At 30.8% G+C, this 13,553-nt stretch overlaps 1 long non-coding RNA gene across 1 annotated transcript; it reads right to left on the bottom strand.

The window, feature by feature from the left end:
- Positions 1–430: 430 nt before the first annotated feature.
- Positions 431–7,030, bottom strand: LOC104648467 (uncharacterized). Its single transcript, XR_742518.4, has 2 exons — positions 6,704–7,030; positions 431–707 (listed from the first exon to the last, which is right to left on the bottom strand). It is a non-coding gene; the product is annotated as an uncharacterized lncRNA (long non-coding RNA).
- Positions 7,031–13,553: the final 6,523 nt, after the last annotated feature.

The raw sequence follows: 13,553 nt of genomic DNA, 5'->3' as shown, positions 1-13,553 counted from the left end.
ATGTAGACCACCATCCTGTCAAAGGAATTGGAACCGTCGCTATCAAAACGAGCAGTGGCAAAAAGAAAATTTCAGAGGTTCTTTATGTTACGTAAATTTATCAGAATTTTCTAAGAGTTTGAGATCTAATGAAATAAAATTCAGGGTTTTCTTCGAAGAGCACCACTTACAAATCAGGGAAACTACTGGAAATGAAATTTTCAGGTTGTAGATAAGAGGAAGGAGTTTATCCTTTAATCCTACAGAGAAAGACAAAGTAGTTTATTCCATCAAGGCAAGTAGAACAGAAATCTGGGACCAGAGATGTCACTTCCCGAAACCACACCCTTGAATTTAGGGCCAATCTCATATTGCAATAGATGTACTTGACCTCTCGGAGGTCTTGTACAAGCCCTTTCTGTATCGTTAATTGCATTTACATGATGAAAAGTAGTGCAGAATTAAAACTTTGTAAAAAATATTAGAACATGTTTAATAACATCCTTCAACAGAAATCGTAGGAACTACTAAGTCTCAATTTCATCAAACCAATACATAGAATACTTTGGGACAAGGCCCATACTTCAAAATATAAAAATACTTAGTCTATTCCAATACTTTGAAATAAAAGACATATATGTATGCCTCTAGTCAATTGATGACTTACTTCACTTCACTTGAACGAGCCTAGAATCCAAGCTCTCTTTCACGATCCTTCTCACCTTTCACTTAGAGATAAAAAATGTGTAGAGTTAGTTCAAACAATTGTACTATGTATAGTTTTATGCATAAAATCATGAAAACGGACATTTTATTAGAAACATGCATCTTTCATTTAAAAATCATATAAGAATCATAAGAACAACATTTATCAACTTAGAAACACATAACTAAACACTTGAACCATTTATCTTTTTTTTTTTGAAGACCCTTAACAGTAACTTCAATTCATTGTACAGTGAAGTTCTTCACTGTTACAATGAAGTTACTTACCTTCACCTAAGAGACATTCTCTTATGTACTTACCTCACTACAAGCTATCCTAAGACTCACTTAGTCATACAAAGAGAGACCACCCATACACCCTCTCTAAGCATGCCTAAATGATCCTCAAGACTACTTATAATGAGACACATACACACTTACAAGCAACTATACACATGAATCATGAGATCCTTCTACCAAAAGTGATTTTCAGTCTCACTTGAGTGAGTTGTAAAGCGACCCCACATAAAATCACTTACACACACTTAAAAAGTCCTATAGAATACCCAAGATAGAATCATTGTCACTCAATACATTAAACACATAGATAATATGTCATTCTCCTCACAAAGGCTATCAATAGACTGACTAAAGTAAATCAAGAGGATAACAACCATGATTTTCCTCTTCAAGATTACCTAAATAATCCTTAAGACTACCTATGTTTAGATCATGTGTAAATATTCAACATCTTCCCTAACTAGAATCATTCTCATGATTTATCTAGGTAAGATATAAAGTGACCATTCCTATGCCCCCTTCACCTCTTAATTAGACAACCCTTAACTTCTCTAGGTAAGTACTTATTTATTTAAAATGCTTTCTTAACTTAAATCATTACATTCATTAGTTCATTTAGACTCATCCATCACCTAAAGTATATTCAAGTAATTGTGTTGGACAAGACCTAGGGACTCCAACTAACACGTTCTAAAGCCTATTGTGCAATGTCTAGATAGCGTCCCACACCACCACCTAAACCTCATAGAACTTCTCTAGTTCTCCCATATGATTAGAATAGGCAATAACAGACATAGACTATGGTATAAAATAATGGAATCCGGAGTTGTATCCTACTCTTATAAGGGTGTTCTACTTGCCAATGGTAGAACTTGGACGCATCCCATGTAGGCACATAGTTAAGGAATATGAAGAGAGTGCTTTCTACTCTATTCTCATTCTTTAACTAGGGCCATTTCCCTTACCATACTCACTCGGTTCTAGCCTTTTTTCTCAAAGATTAATTTACATTAAAGGTTCATATAAAGGGGTTCGATATATAGTTCATAACTCAATCACATTTACCCTATCAAAGAGGTCAAGTAGGGCTACCTTACAATGGAGACTAGAAGCTCATAATGACTTTCCTAAGGATTGGTATGATGTCATTCCATCCAATCAACCTTAAGTCTATTATTCCTTTACTTAAAGGTATCATTATGACTTTAGACTTCAACATTCATAACTTTACCACTAGGTTCAAAGTTTCACATAAAGAACTCTCTAAGTCTCATGCCATTCGTACATACAAGACTAAGATGTTTTAGCATCCTAAGTCAAGACATCTCATATTCACATTTCACTAATACATGTATCATGTAAGGTACACAAGTCATCAAGACAAGACATGACATATTTCACTTTAACACATCTTACATCTCATTCTACAAGCACATAAAAATAACCATTATCATATTGAGTCATCTTATACGCTACCATACCATCATCAATATGACCATAATATACACATATAGTAAAGTAGGAATAACCATGTATCAACTCTAAGACTAAACACAAAAAGACATAGTCATAGTTTAACATGATCACCTAAATAGAATCAATAGAAGAAGACATATATTGTCACATTACTTATCATATAGATAGATATTATCAAACTTCACATTATTATCATAATAGTTCATATAGTTGCCGGGAAGTCCATGATCATCATATTACATAAAATAACGTCGACAAGGCCACATAAATTGCAAGCAAAAAACATTACACCGCCACCATAAGTGGACCATACAAATAAAACCATAATTGAAGTCTACTTAACATATAATAAAGGGAATTAGGGTAGAGTACCGACACTCCATCTTCAATACATCAATCCAATGCTATATCATCCAATTCAATATCATAAGGACCCTACTGATGACCATAACCAATAATTCAATACAATTATAGCAATACTCAATGAAACTGTGTCAATTCACTACATATTCAAAAATCTAATGAAAACTAGAGACAAATTCAATATAATTATTACATCATTCAATATCCCATAGAAAAATATACTAGAATTATGAACATTATATCAAAATAACATTATTGATGACTTAGTCAAAATTTAGGGTTCATCAATTTAATGGGTTCATAGGTCAATGGATTTAAAATCTTCTAACTGATAACAATTCAATCAATATACAATGCTTTAAAACCTTTAATTCAAGAGCCAGCGGATTGATCGTGAAATTGGACAATTCATCTTTGAAAACTTTTAGAAAACATCTTTGAAAGTTGGGCTCCATGATGAATAGTTTTTTAATGATAAAAAAAATCACACATCAATGAATGTAATTATTCAATTTGATTAATAATCTCCACTCGATTCCCCAATCCAAGCCCTTCCTCGAGTTTTGGCTCCAATGGAGTTCTAGAGAATTTCTAAGGGAATTTGGGTTTTTACTTTGAAGAATGAAATCCTATAACCTTTTTATTCTTATAAACATATCTAAAATACCCAAAAGACCCTTTAAGAATCTAACTTTCACTTTTTTTGAAGTAGGTAGTGAACTTAAGCAGGAGACGGCCCTCCCAGACGGAGGACCATCAACGGCCCATCCCTTGACCAACGGATCATTCTGTTGGTCCATGATCTGGGATTGGGACTGGTCTTTGGCCTCTCTTCTCCCACGACTAATTACTAATCAACGGGACCTCACCTACAAGGCTTTGATTTCCTTCCATAGGTCGGTTGTCTTTGACATTCTTGGCTACCATTCATGGGCCCTTCCTCAAGGACCCTTAGATTGTCCTTGGGGATGTTTGCCCGGACATTTTCAACCCAAAAATTATTGTATATGAGTTTAGGACCTATCACATGAATTTTATCAAAAACGAACAAATAAAAAATGACAAAACATGCATAGACACACAAGATCATTTCAACGCAAACCTTTCAAATGTCGTGGACGTTATTGGACCTTTGACCTTCAAACATCACGAAACTTGACACACTTTCTATATACACCATAATGAATAATTTAACGACCTTATAGCTTCATGGATCACACATAAACACATAAAACCATATATGAGATACATCAGTGACTTAGTCGTCAAACTTCTTAGGTGCCCTTAACGTTTGACTTCCAATGCACGTACACTCTTAGACGCTGCCTCAATACCATATTTTATACCACTTTACTATCTTATACCATCATTAAAAACATTTTAGGATCTATATTCATCTAAGTCATGTTCAGATCTTAAAAGAGACTTGAAAACTATCATCTACAAGCACTATTGCTACTAAAGAAGGAAGATATTACTACAGGACTACAAACTCTAATTGATCACTTGACAAAATGTTAAGATTGTTAACTTTGTAAGCAGAATAGGATTTCATTTCCTGAAGCAACCTGGCGGACTCCTCAAAGGTTTCAACTGATTCCCACATATGTTGTAGGACCGTAAATAACACCACCCCTAATAGTTGTCTATACTATGTTATGTATATAAAGGATACTCCTAGATTTTCTTTATGAAAATAAATTACAAGCGGCTGGAATTTTCTTGAAGTTCAAAGAAATGGTGGAAAATCAAAGTGATAGCGGAATCCAATCCCTACAATCAGACAATGGAAAAGAGTATAATTCGGAAAAATTTAACAAATTTTGTTAGGTAGCGGGTATCACTCATTATCTTACTACTCCATATACACAACAACAAAATGGAGTTTTTGAAAGGAGAAATAGATAAATAATGGAGATGTATTGTTACAGGTTGCATGATAAAGAGTTGTCAAAAAGTTTTTGGGCTGAGGCAACTAATACGGCAATATTTCTCAAAAATTAGGTTCCTTCTAAGTCATTGCTGAGTAAAACTCCATTCGAGGGTTGGAATGAATTCAAAGACTCACTAAGATTCATTAAAGTATTTATTTGTGTTTGATTCTTTCATGTCCCACAGGTTAAAAGAGAAAAACTTGACAAAATGTCACTTCCTGAAATATTTGTGGATTATAGCTTATACTTCAAATCAAAAAAAAGTATATAATCCACAAACCAATAACGTGATTGTTACTAGAGATGTGCACTTAGCTAAAGAAAAGAAATGTGCTTGAAGGAAGCATCTGATCTCTGGAAAAATCAGTTGGTTGATGATCTTCCAATTCGAGGTACAAAACTATTCTTTACATTTACCAACAAAATAATATGGTACTTTGTGATCCTTCAGGACATGATAAAGAACTTCAACATAAAAAGTGGAGAAACACCACGGAGTAGGAGATGCCAATGATCAAGAAAAATAAAACTTGGGTGTTAGCTGATCGACTAAAACATAAAAAGGTAATTGGAGTAAAAAGGGTGTTTACAACCAAGTTCAGTTTTGATGGTTCTATCAATAAATACAAGATTAGGCTAGTTATCAAAGGATATTCCCAAATATTTGGTGTTGATAACTCGGACACCTTTGCTCTAGTAGCCTGATTGGATAATGTTAGATTGATGCTAGCAAAAGCAACAAAAAAAGGCAGGAAAGTTTTTCTTCTAGATCTGAAATCATCCTTTTTTAAATTGTATGCTACTGGAAGAAATATATGTAAAGCAACCCAAGGGTTTCTTTGAGCTAGGAAAAGAAGAAAAAGAATGTATACTTATTAAAAAGTCTCTTTATGGGTTAAAACAAGCTCCAAGAGCTTGGTATAAAAGGATTGATGATCACTTGTTGAGTTTTGAGTTTATACGAGTTTTTCTAGAAGTCACTCTTTATGTCAAGCATAAAGGAACTAATATTCTCTTTGAATCCCTTTATGTTTATGATCTCTTGGTAACAGAAAATAATGTGTGGCTGGTTGAGGAGTTTAAGAAGTAAATGATGCATGTTTTTGAAATGAAAGGCTTGCGGCTAATGACATTCTTTCTGAGAATGGAAATCAAGGAAGGTTGTGATTAATTTTTTATCTATCATAAGAAGTATTCTGCAGAGATACTTAAGAAATTTCATATGGAAAATTTCAAGGACATAACATCACCAATAAATACAAAGGAGAGGTTCAGCAAAGATGATGCAACCAATCAAATTGATGAAGAAAATTTCAGCAGCTTGATTGGATGTTTGATGTATCTCACTGCTATAAGGCATAATATTCTATTAAATGTAAGTCTATTATCTAGATTTATGCATTGTGCTATAAAATGCATTTGTGAGCAGCAAAAAGATTTATAAGGTTCCTTAAACGTACTATTGAATATGGTGTCAAGTCCAAGAAGTGTGGGACTTTCACATAATATGGATTCTTAGTGATTGGGCTCGATCCATTGACGACATGAAAAGTACATCAAGATACTCTTTATGTCAGGGATCAGGGATTTTCTCTTGGTGTTATACACAACAGGAAACTGTGGCAAAATCTATACCAGAGGCTTCATTCGTAGCTGCAACTTCAGCATTAAATCAAACCTTATGGGTGTGATAAAATATTTTCTGATTTGAATATGGAGAAAAAAGTCAAGATTGAGGTCATGAAGATAAACAAGATGCAATAGACATTTCACATAATCCAGTGTTCTATGAAAATACTAAACAATTCAACATAATCTGTATTTCTTGAGGGATGTGCAGAAAAAAAGAGAAGTGATACATTTTTAGTACAAATCTGAAGATCCGCTAGTAGGTGTATTTAAGATATCCATTCTTATCAGCAAGTTCGAGTTCCCGAGTGACCAACCTGGAATTTCAAGCTCCTAATGCAAGGAGTATCAGTTTGTTGCTTTAGGACTGCAATATTTGTTTCCTGTATATCTTCTTTGAATTATTTTGAACAATTACCATTGTTAGAATCATGACTTAAAAGTAGTACCATGATCTATTTCAGTTTTTCAATTGTAGGTTTTATGCATTCTCTGATTCTTTTCAAAGAAATATAACTCTCTACATAAGTTTTTCTCTTAGTCATATTCACATTTAAATTCCTTGTATTCTATTGTTTTCCTTTCATTAACAAACTAGACGGTGTCTTCATCGTGTTATCTTTCACATGCTAGAGCATATAAAGCGTGAGCAGATACCTTTAAATGCATACGCAAGCTAGTCTACAAGAAAGAACCTTCAAGCAAATCCACAAGCTTGTCCACAAACAAAAAAAAAATTTTGTTGTCTTTTACAGTGATCCCAAATTCAAATCTAAATCACTCAATACTTTGGTGGGCAAGTTTTTTTTATAAAATTTATCTCCATTCAAGGGTTAGAAGAATCTCTATCTATAGAGATTTGTTCGTACTCCAAGGATAAGGAATATCATCTCTTTTCTTAGAATTGAAAGACATGTACATATCCCTTTCCTTAGAAAATAAAAGTCATGTTCTATCTTTCCTTAGAATAGAAAACGTTATATTTTTCTGCCTTACCTAAATAGAAAAAGATACATATATCACTCTTTCCTTAAAATAGAGAAAGACACATACTTCTCCTTTTTCCTTTAGAATAGATTTTGAGTTTTAGTTAAATATGGACAGGATATGGACCATGAAATTAATTGCCTAGACTTTCTATTATGAAAATAATTTGAAATAATTAATTTGAATTACTTTTAATATAATAAATTACAAATTATTCCATCAGAAATTTGTAATTGCACTCCTTTATTTATAGTTCGAAATTCTCCATTAGACTCATATGTAATTCCCCAATTTAAGATTACAAATAGAAATAAATAAGTTAAATTAGTGACGAACTTTATTCAATTATCGATTTCCTTTACAACCGCTTAATTTATTTCATGTGTAGGATTAATAAATACACTTTCAAGGTTTTACACGAGAAAATTTTTTAAGCTTCTCAAAAAGGCATATCATTAATCTCTATATTAACACATGGATTTTGTTAAACTAAGTTATTATTTGACCAATATATATTATCATCATGCAATCAACTAGGAATATTGAACCATCTTAGAGTCTCACATTTAAATAAATTAAAACTATAATTAACATTTACAAAATATAATTGTTATATCAGGAATAAGAATATAAGTATATTTAATAGATTAGAAAATATGCTTTTGTTACTCATTCAAAAGCAACAATATCTATTTGGTCCCGTTCAATGTATATAAAATGCACTAGAACAAGAAGTTGACACTTACTAATCTCATAATCATGACAAATTACATTTAATCTTGTTCTATAATCGTATAAATGACATGTTCTATTCCCAAAATAGATTGTAAACTAAAAATGTGTACTCATAAGAACTAATGATTTCATTTTCTTCGAATAAACATAAACTCTATACACTAAATAATAATATAATATTATAACTGGGAACAACACAAATGAAAATTGGAAATACCAAAATGCCCTTGTAAAATAAAATGACTCTATTATCATTTTTAAGGTAAAAATGAACTTATTTTCCAACTTTTAGTCATATTTTATACTAATTCTTTTCATTTTATTTAACCGAAAATACATCAAATCCCCCTGAACTTGGCAGAAAAATTGTTTTAGCATATTGACTATACGGGCATTTAATTAATCCATTTAACTATTCTGAACAAATAAATATCACCGTAAGAGCTCATGTGGCAATGTTAGTGTACGCACGGTCCTCAAAGCACGTGAAATGACAAAAAAAATTGAACGGTAAAACCATAGTCACAATATTTTTTATTGTCCAATATATAACTAATAATTATTAAAGTTTTTTTTTCAAGTTAAAGATAAAAGATTGTGTGAAATTTCTTGTTTAGAAGTAAAGGACATTTATGGGTTCAATTTTTTAAAAAAAAATATTTTACCTTTTTGTTCTCTCTTTATTTTGTTATCTTCCTCAAATGTCTTTTTCCCCAATGAAACAATCATACCTTTCTTTCATCCATATTAAAATTTTCCTAGATCTTCATCCAACACCTCACCCACCCTTCTTTAATCACAAAACCGAATATCTATTTCATATTATTGAATATAAACTTTTTTTATTTTAAAGTAACTCATTATAAATTCTATTAGTTGTGATGAAAAAGTGGGCCTCTCAACTTTCTTACACAATCTTTATTTTTTATTTAAGTTGTTAAGAAAAAAATAACATAAAAAAAATTCCAAGGGAAAAATTTGTTTGAGAGATACGGTTTAAAAGATACAAGAGTAAGTATGCTATTTTTTTAAAAAATAGATTAATGTTGAAGAAGAAAACAACTATTGAATGCTAAAATGAGGGAAAAAAGGAGATAGTGAAGGTTTTAAATGGTGAAAATCAAGAAAGAAGAAGGGGGGGGGGGGTAGAAGAGAAGGGGTAGAAGAAAATGTGGCATTTTGATTTTAAAATTTATTTTTAATTAATAGATTATTATAATAAATTTTAAGAAAATGTTTAATAAAAAAGTCGATAACAAAAAAAAGTTGAAAATTAATGATGTGGTGCTTACATGGCTGGGACGTGATGTGGCAGGTAAGAAGATATTCTACTCTCGAAGTTCTATTTAATACAATTCAAAGATGTTAATGGATATTTTAATTCCCATATAGTTTAAGTGCTAATGTAATGTATGCGGCCAAGTTCAAGTGCATTTTTATGTATTTTCTCTTTATTTAATAAGAAGTCCACAAGTCTATGTAATGTGGGTAACATCTTATAAACAAAAGTTCAAAGATCACACTTGATTTCTTTTCAAATTTGCCGTTTTCAATTATATTTAATTTATAATTATAAAATTATATAATAACATATTTAATAGTTGCAACACTCATCAAAATCTGTTCCTATTCACTAACCACACTAGTAAACCAAGAGGACATAATTCCTAATTAAACAATAGTATAATATCATTAGGTAAAAAAACCTTCTATTTTCTCTTATTTGTGTGTTATATTTATGAATCCAAAAAGACATAATTTTACATTAAATATTATATTCAAATTTGTTTGATGTATTTTCACCTCTCTTAATATCTCCTATTTATATTTAAACTATATTATTAGTATGTATATAATTGTATGACTAGTAGAAATTGAACTTCAGTAAGGTAGAGTACAACTTTGATAGTTCTTTTTTTTTTTTGATGAAATACTTTTTTTATAAAATTTTTGATTTGATGTCTGATTATATATATGCTGGAAACTGAACTTATTTAGAGGGCGTGATACTTTTATTATCTGTTTATTTATCTTTTGAAAATTTTGTATTGCATTGATCTTTTATTTGATGATTTCAAATTTGTTTGTATGTAATTCTTTTTTTTTTGGTTGGTTCACAAGTATATATATACATAAATTCAAAGTTATTTTTTCTTTATGCATTTATTTTTTTCAACATATAATTATTGGTTTATATTGTTTTCTTTTTTAATCATATTATTAATATCTCACAAGTGATTGTGTTGTATTTCATAATTCACAATTTAAAGATGACAGAAGTAATAATTTTGACTATGTCAAAGAAGACGAACAGTACATATTCATGTCAAATAAATATTTAAACAATGATTAGTTTTATAACATATAAATAATATTTCTTTTGTAGGTGTACACTATGAACTTGATAATGATCTACTAACCATCCTAAGAAATATATACGTTGATGGAATTTCTCTATAAGTAAAAACTAACACGTCTCTCCTTCGATTATAACTTCAAGATATGTATGCATCTTTAAAATAAAGTGGAGGCTACTATTCCTTAAAATGAAGAAGGAAATTTTAAGGCATTAAATATTTTGCAACTATAATACTGAAATATAAATTATGTGTTCTGACGTATTAAAAATGAACTCTTAACAAGTGAACTAATAATATATTAAAACAAATGTATATTTGAAATCGTTATAATTTTACGTTTTAAATCAGTTTATAATAATATTTTTGTATGATTTGTCTTGCAACGATGATAACAACAATTGAATATACTCACCGCTAATGGTTTGAGCTAGTAATTTACACATCAAACGCTTACATATTACAAGTATTTATATTAATTAGCATTATATATACGTGAAACACACGTGTTCGAAAACTAATTTACTATATGAGTAATCAGACACCATAAATGAATAGATGATCTATCAAAATGAATTAATAATTATTCTATAATAAGTACTATATCTAAACAAGTGGAGAATATTATACATCCCAACATGTGAAATGTTTCCAATCCGCTAACTATTTCTTCTGAAAACACTAGTGATACCAGTGTAAAAGTGTCTCGTCGAGATAGCATGACGCGTGATCTGACTTGTAGTTTTCCTAATGTAAAAATATTAAAGTAGAGTTCAGTCTAAAAATTCATAACTCTGCATTCTTGCCACAAAATCGTTGAAATTCTAATGATCCAGGCTTACTTGTAGTAAGGTTTCCATCCAACTCGCATAACATTGAAAGAGCATAAGTGAGAAACTTTGACCAAGTATCCTTTATTAACATAATTGAATTTTTGATTGTTCAATATATGTCCTCCATTGAGAACCTCTTGATGAAAGCACCAATGAAATAAAAGGATTTATTAACACAATTATCCTAACATTATATAATAAGATAATCAAATTACAATGACAACACTTGAAATACAGGGAGAAGTACAGAAATATAGAGTAGCTAGAGATAGAGATAAGAATGGTTGAGCAATTACAAAGAATATTAGAGGAACAAACAGTTTCTTCACTTCAGACATAATTTTCCAACCACATATGACAACAATATACACTCTACTCTCAACATATATCCTAGACTATCTAGTATTGGGTTGTATAGTTCCTGGACCTCTGCGTAGTTTAGCCCCCAAGCCCAACTTTTTGGGGACCAATTGCGTTCAGAACATATGGTTTGCAAATATTTTCCAAAGACATACAATATTTATCATGTAAACTTTTAGAAACTATTTTCCTCCATATATAAATGATTAAAAATTTACGCGGTGTAATCATAACAACAATACCACAAATTATTCTAGTACATTATCACTTCAACCTTTCTAAATAGGGCACCAAAATCTAGAGAAGTAGTCCACTGATCTTGTACTTCCATGATCACTTTCCCTCAATCAATGGAATACAAAATATTCAATAGTATATTATTTTCCTTAAGTTGATTAGTGTAAAATCTTTAAGAACTTGGGAAGAAACAACAAAACTTAAACAGTATTTTTCAAAATAGAAAATTTAATCAGTAGAGAAAATATAAACAAAAACAGATAATAAATAATTTATGAAATATTTTTATCAAGGATGAAATTGAGCACAGTAATTACAAGTATTCCATATAGGAAATTTTTCCCCTCAAGTATTCGAGGTTAAATGAATATATCCTCATGATAGAATAATTTTACTCACCGGTGAATCGATAACTATACCTATAGTGTCAGCAAACAATTCAACGATAGTAGAGTGCACTTAAAATGCTAAATTTTGTAGTAGAAGAATTATTGAAAATTGGTTATTATAAAACCAGAGGAATTTTTTCTATTTTTAGACAACAAAGGATAATATGAATGAATGTTTAATATGACGTATCGGAAATGGTTACAATCCTTGAAAAGTTTCAACCTTTCTGAAAGGTCACAAACTTACATAAAAGTGACAACTCTTCCTAAAAGTCGCAATGTTTAATTGACGACACAATTCTTCCAAAATTTTTCAAGTCTTACATTACAATCAAACCTTTTAAAACCCAACAAACATATTTTCAATGACCCACAAGTACACCCTAGAGTTAGGACAACCCTTAGGTCAGAACCAGATGTGTTTGACTTCTCGGAGGTCTTACATAATCCTCATATCTATCATTCATTACATAAAGCATGAAAAGTAGTGAGGAATTAAATTTTTAACAAGAATATAATAATAAGAAACATATTTTATAGAAGTTAAGGGTTAAGGCTCATTGTCACAAAAAAATCTTAAAGACACACCTTAAACATCTTAGGGACACGACCCTTCAACACTTAAATAGTCTTTACATGTCCTAAAATAAGAAACTAAAGAAACATAGACTATGCCCTCGAATATATGAGGACATACATAGTCTTGAGAGAGGCGATTCCAAGCTTGCCTTCTAACCTTTAAATTGCCTCCATCCTATACTTATAAAGTATAGAAAAGTATGTGGTCAGTATAAACATTATCCTAAGTATGATATATACAAAATCATGCAAAAAGGAACAATTTAGTTGAAACATACAAGTCATGCTATTTTGATAAAAAAAACCTTCATGAATTAAGTTAATAAACGTCATATATTATCATCATTTAGAACATAGGGTAAAACATCAAAAAAATTTCTTCACATAACGTCATACTTACAGTAAACCAAATAATCAAACATGAACTAGTCCTATCCTATGTTATCCCAAAGCTCCCTTAAGTATGACATAAGGAAATTGCCTATACAATATCCTCAGTACCTACTTATAAGATCCTAAAGATTACTATGTATAAGTATACTTCTTTTCATTTACACAAGTCACCACTCAATATCAAGACACTATAGAAACATACATATACATAGGAACTTCAAATAAGAACCATCCTCCAAGATAAGTCCCAAGTTACACCTAGTGCAGTGTGAAAGTAGCATCGCATACTACTACTCC

The sequence above is a fragment of the Solanum lycopersicum genome, chromosome 7 (assembly GCF_036512215.1).
Source record: "Solanum lycopersicum chromosome 7, SLM_r2.1".
In the NCBI taxonomy this organism is placed as follows: Eukaryota; Viridiplantae; Streptophyta; class Magnoliopsida; order Solanales; family Solanaceae; genus Solanum; species Solanum lycopersicum.
Note: the sequence above shows the minus strand (reverse complement) of the source record. Positions and strands in the feature narration are given on the sequence as shown.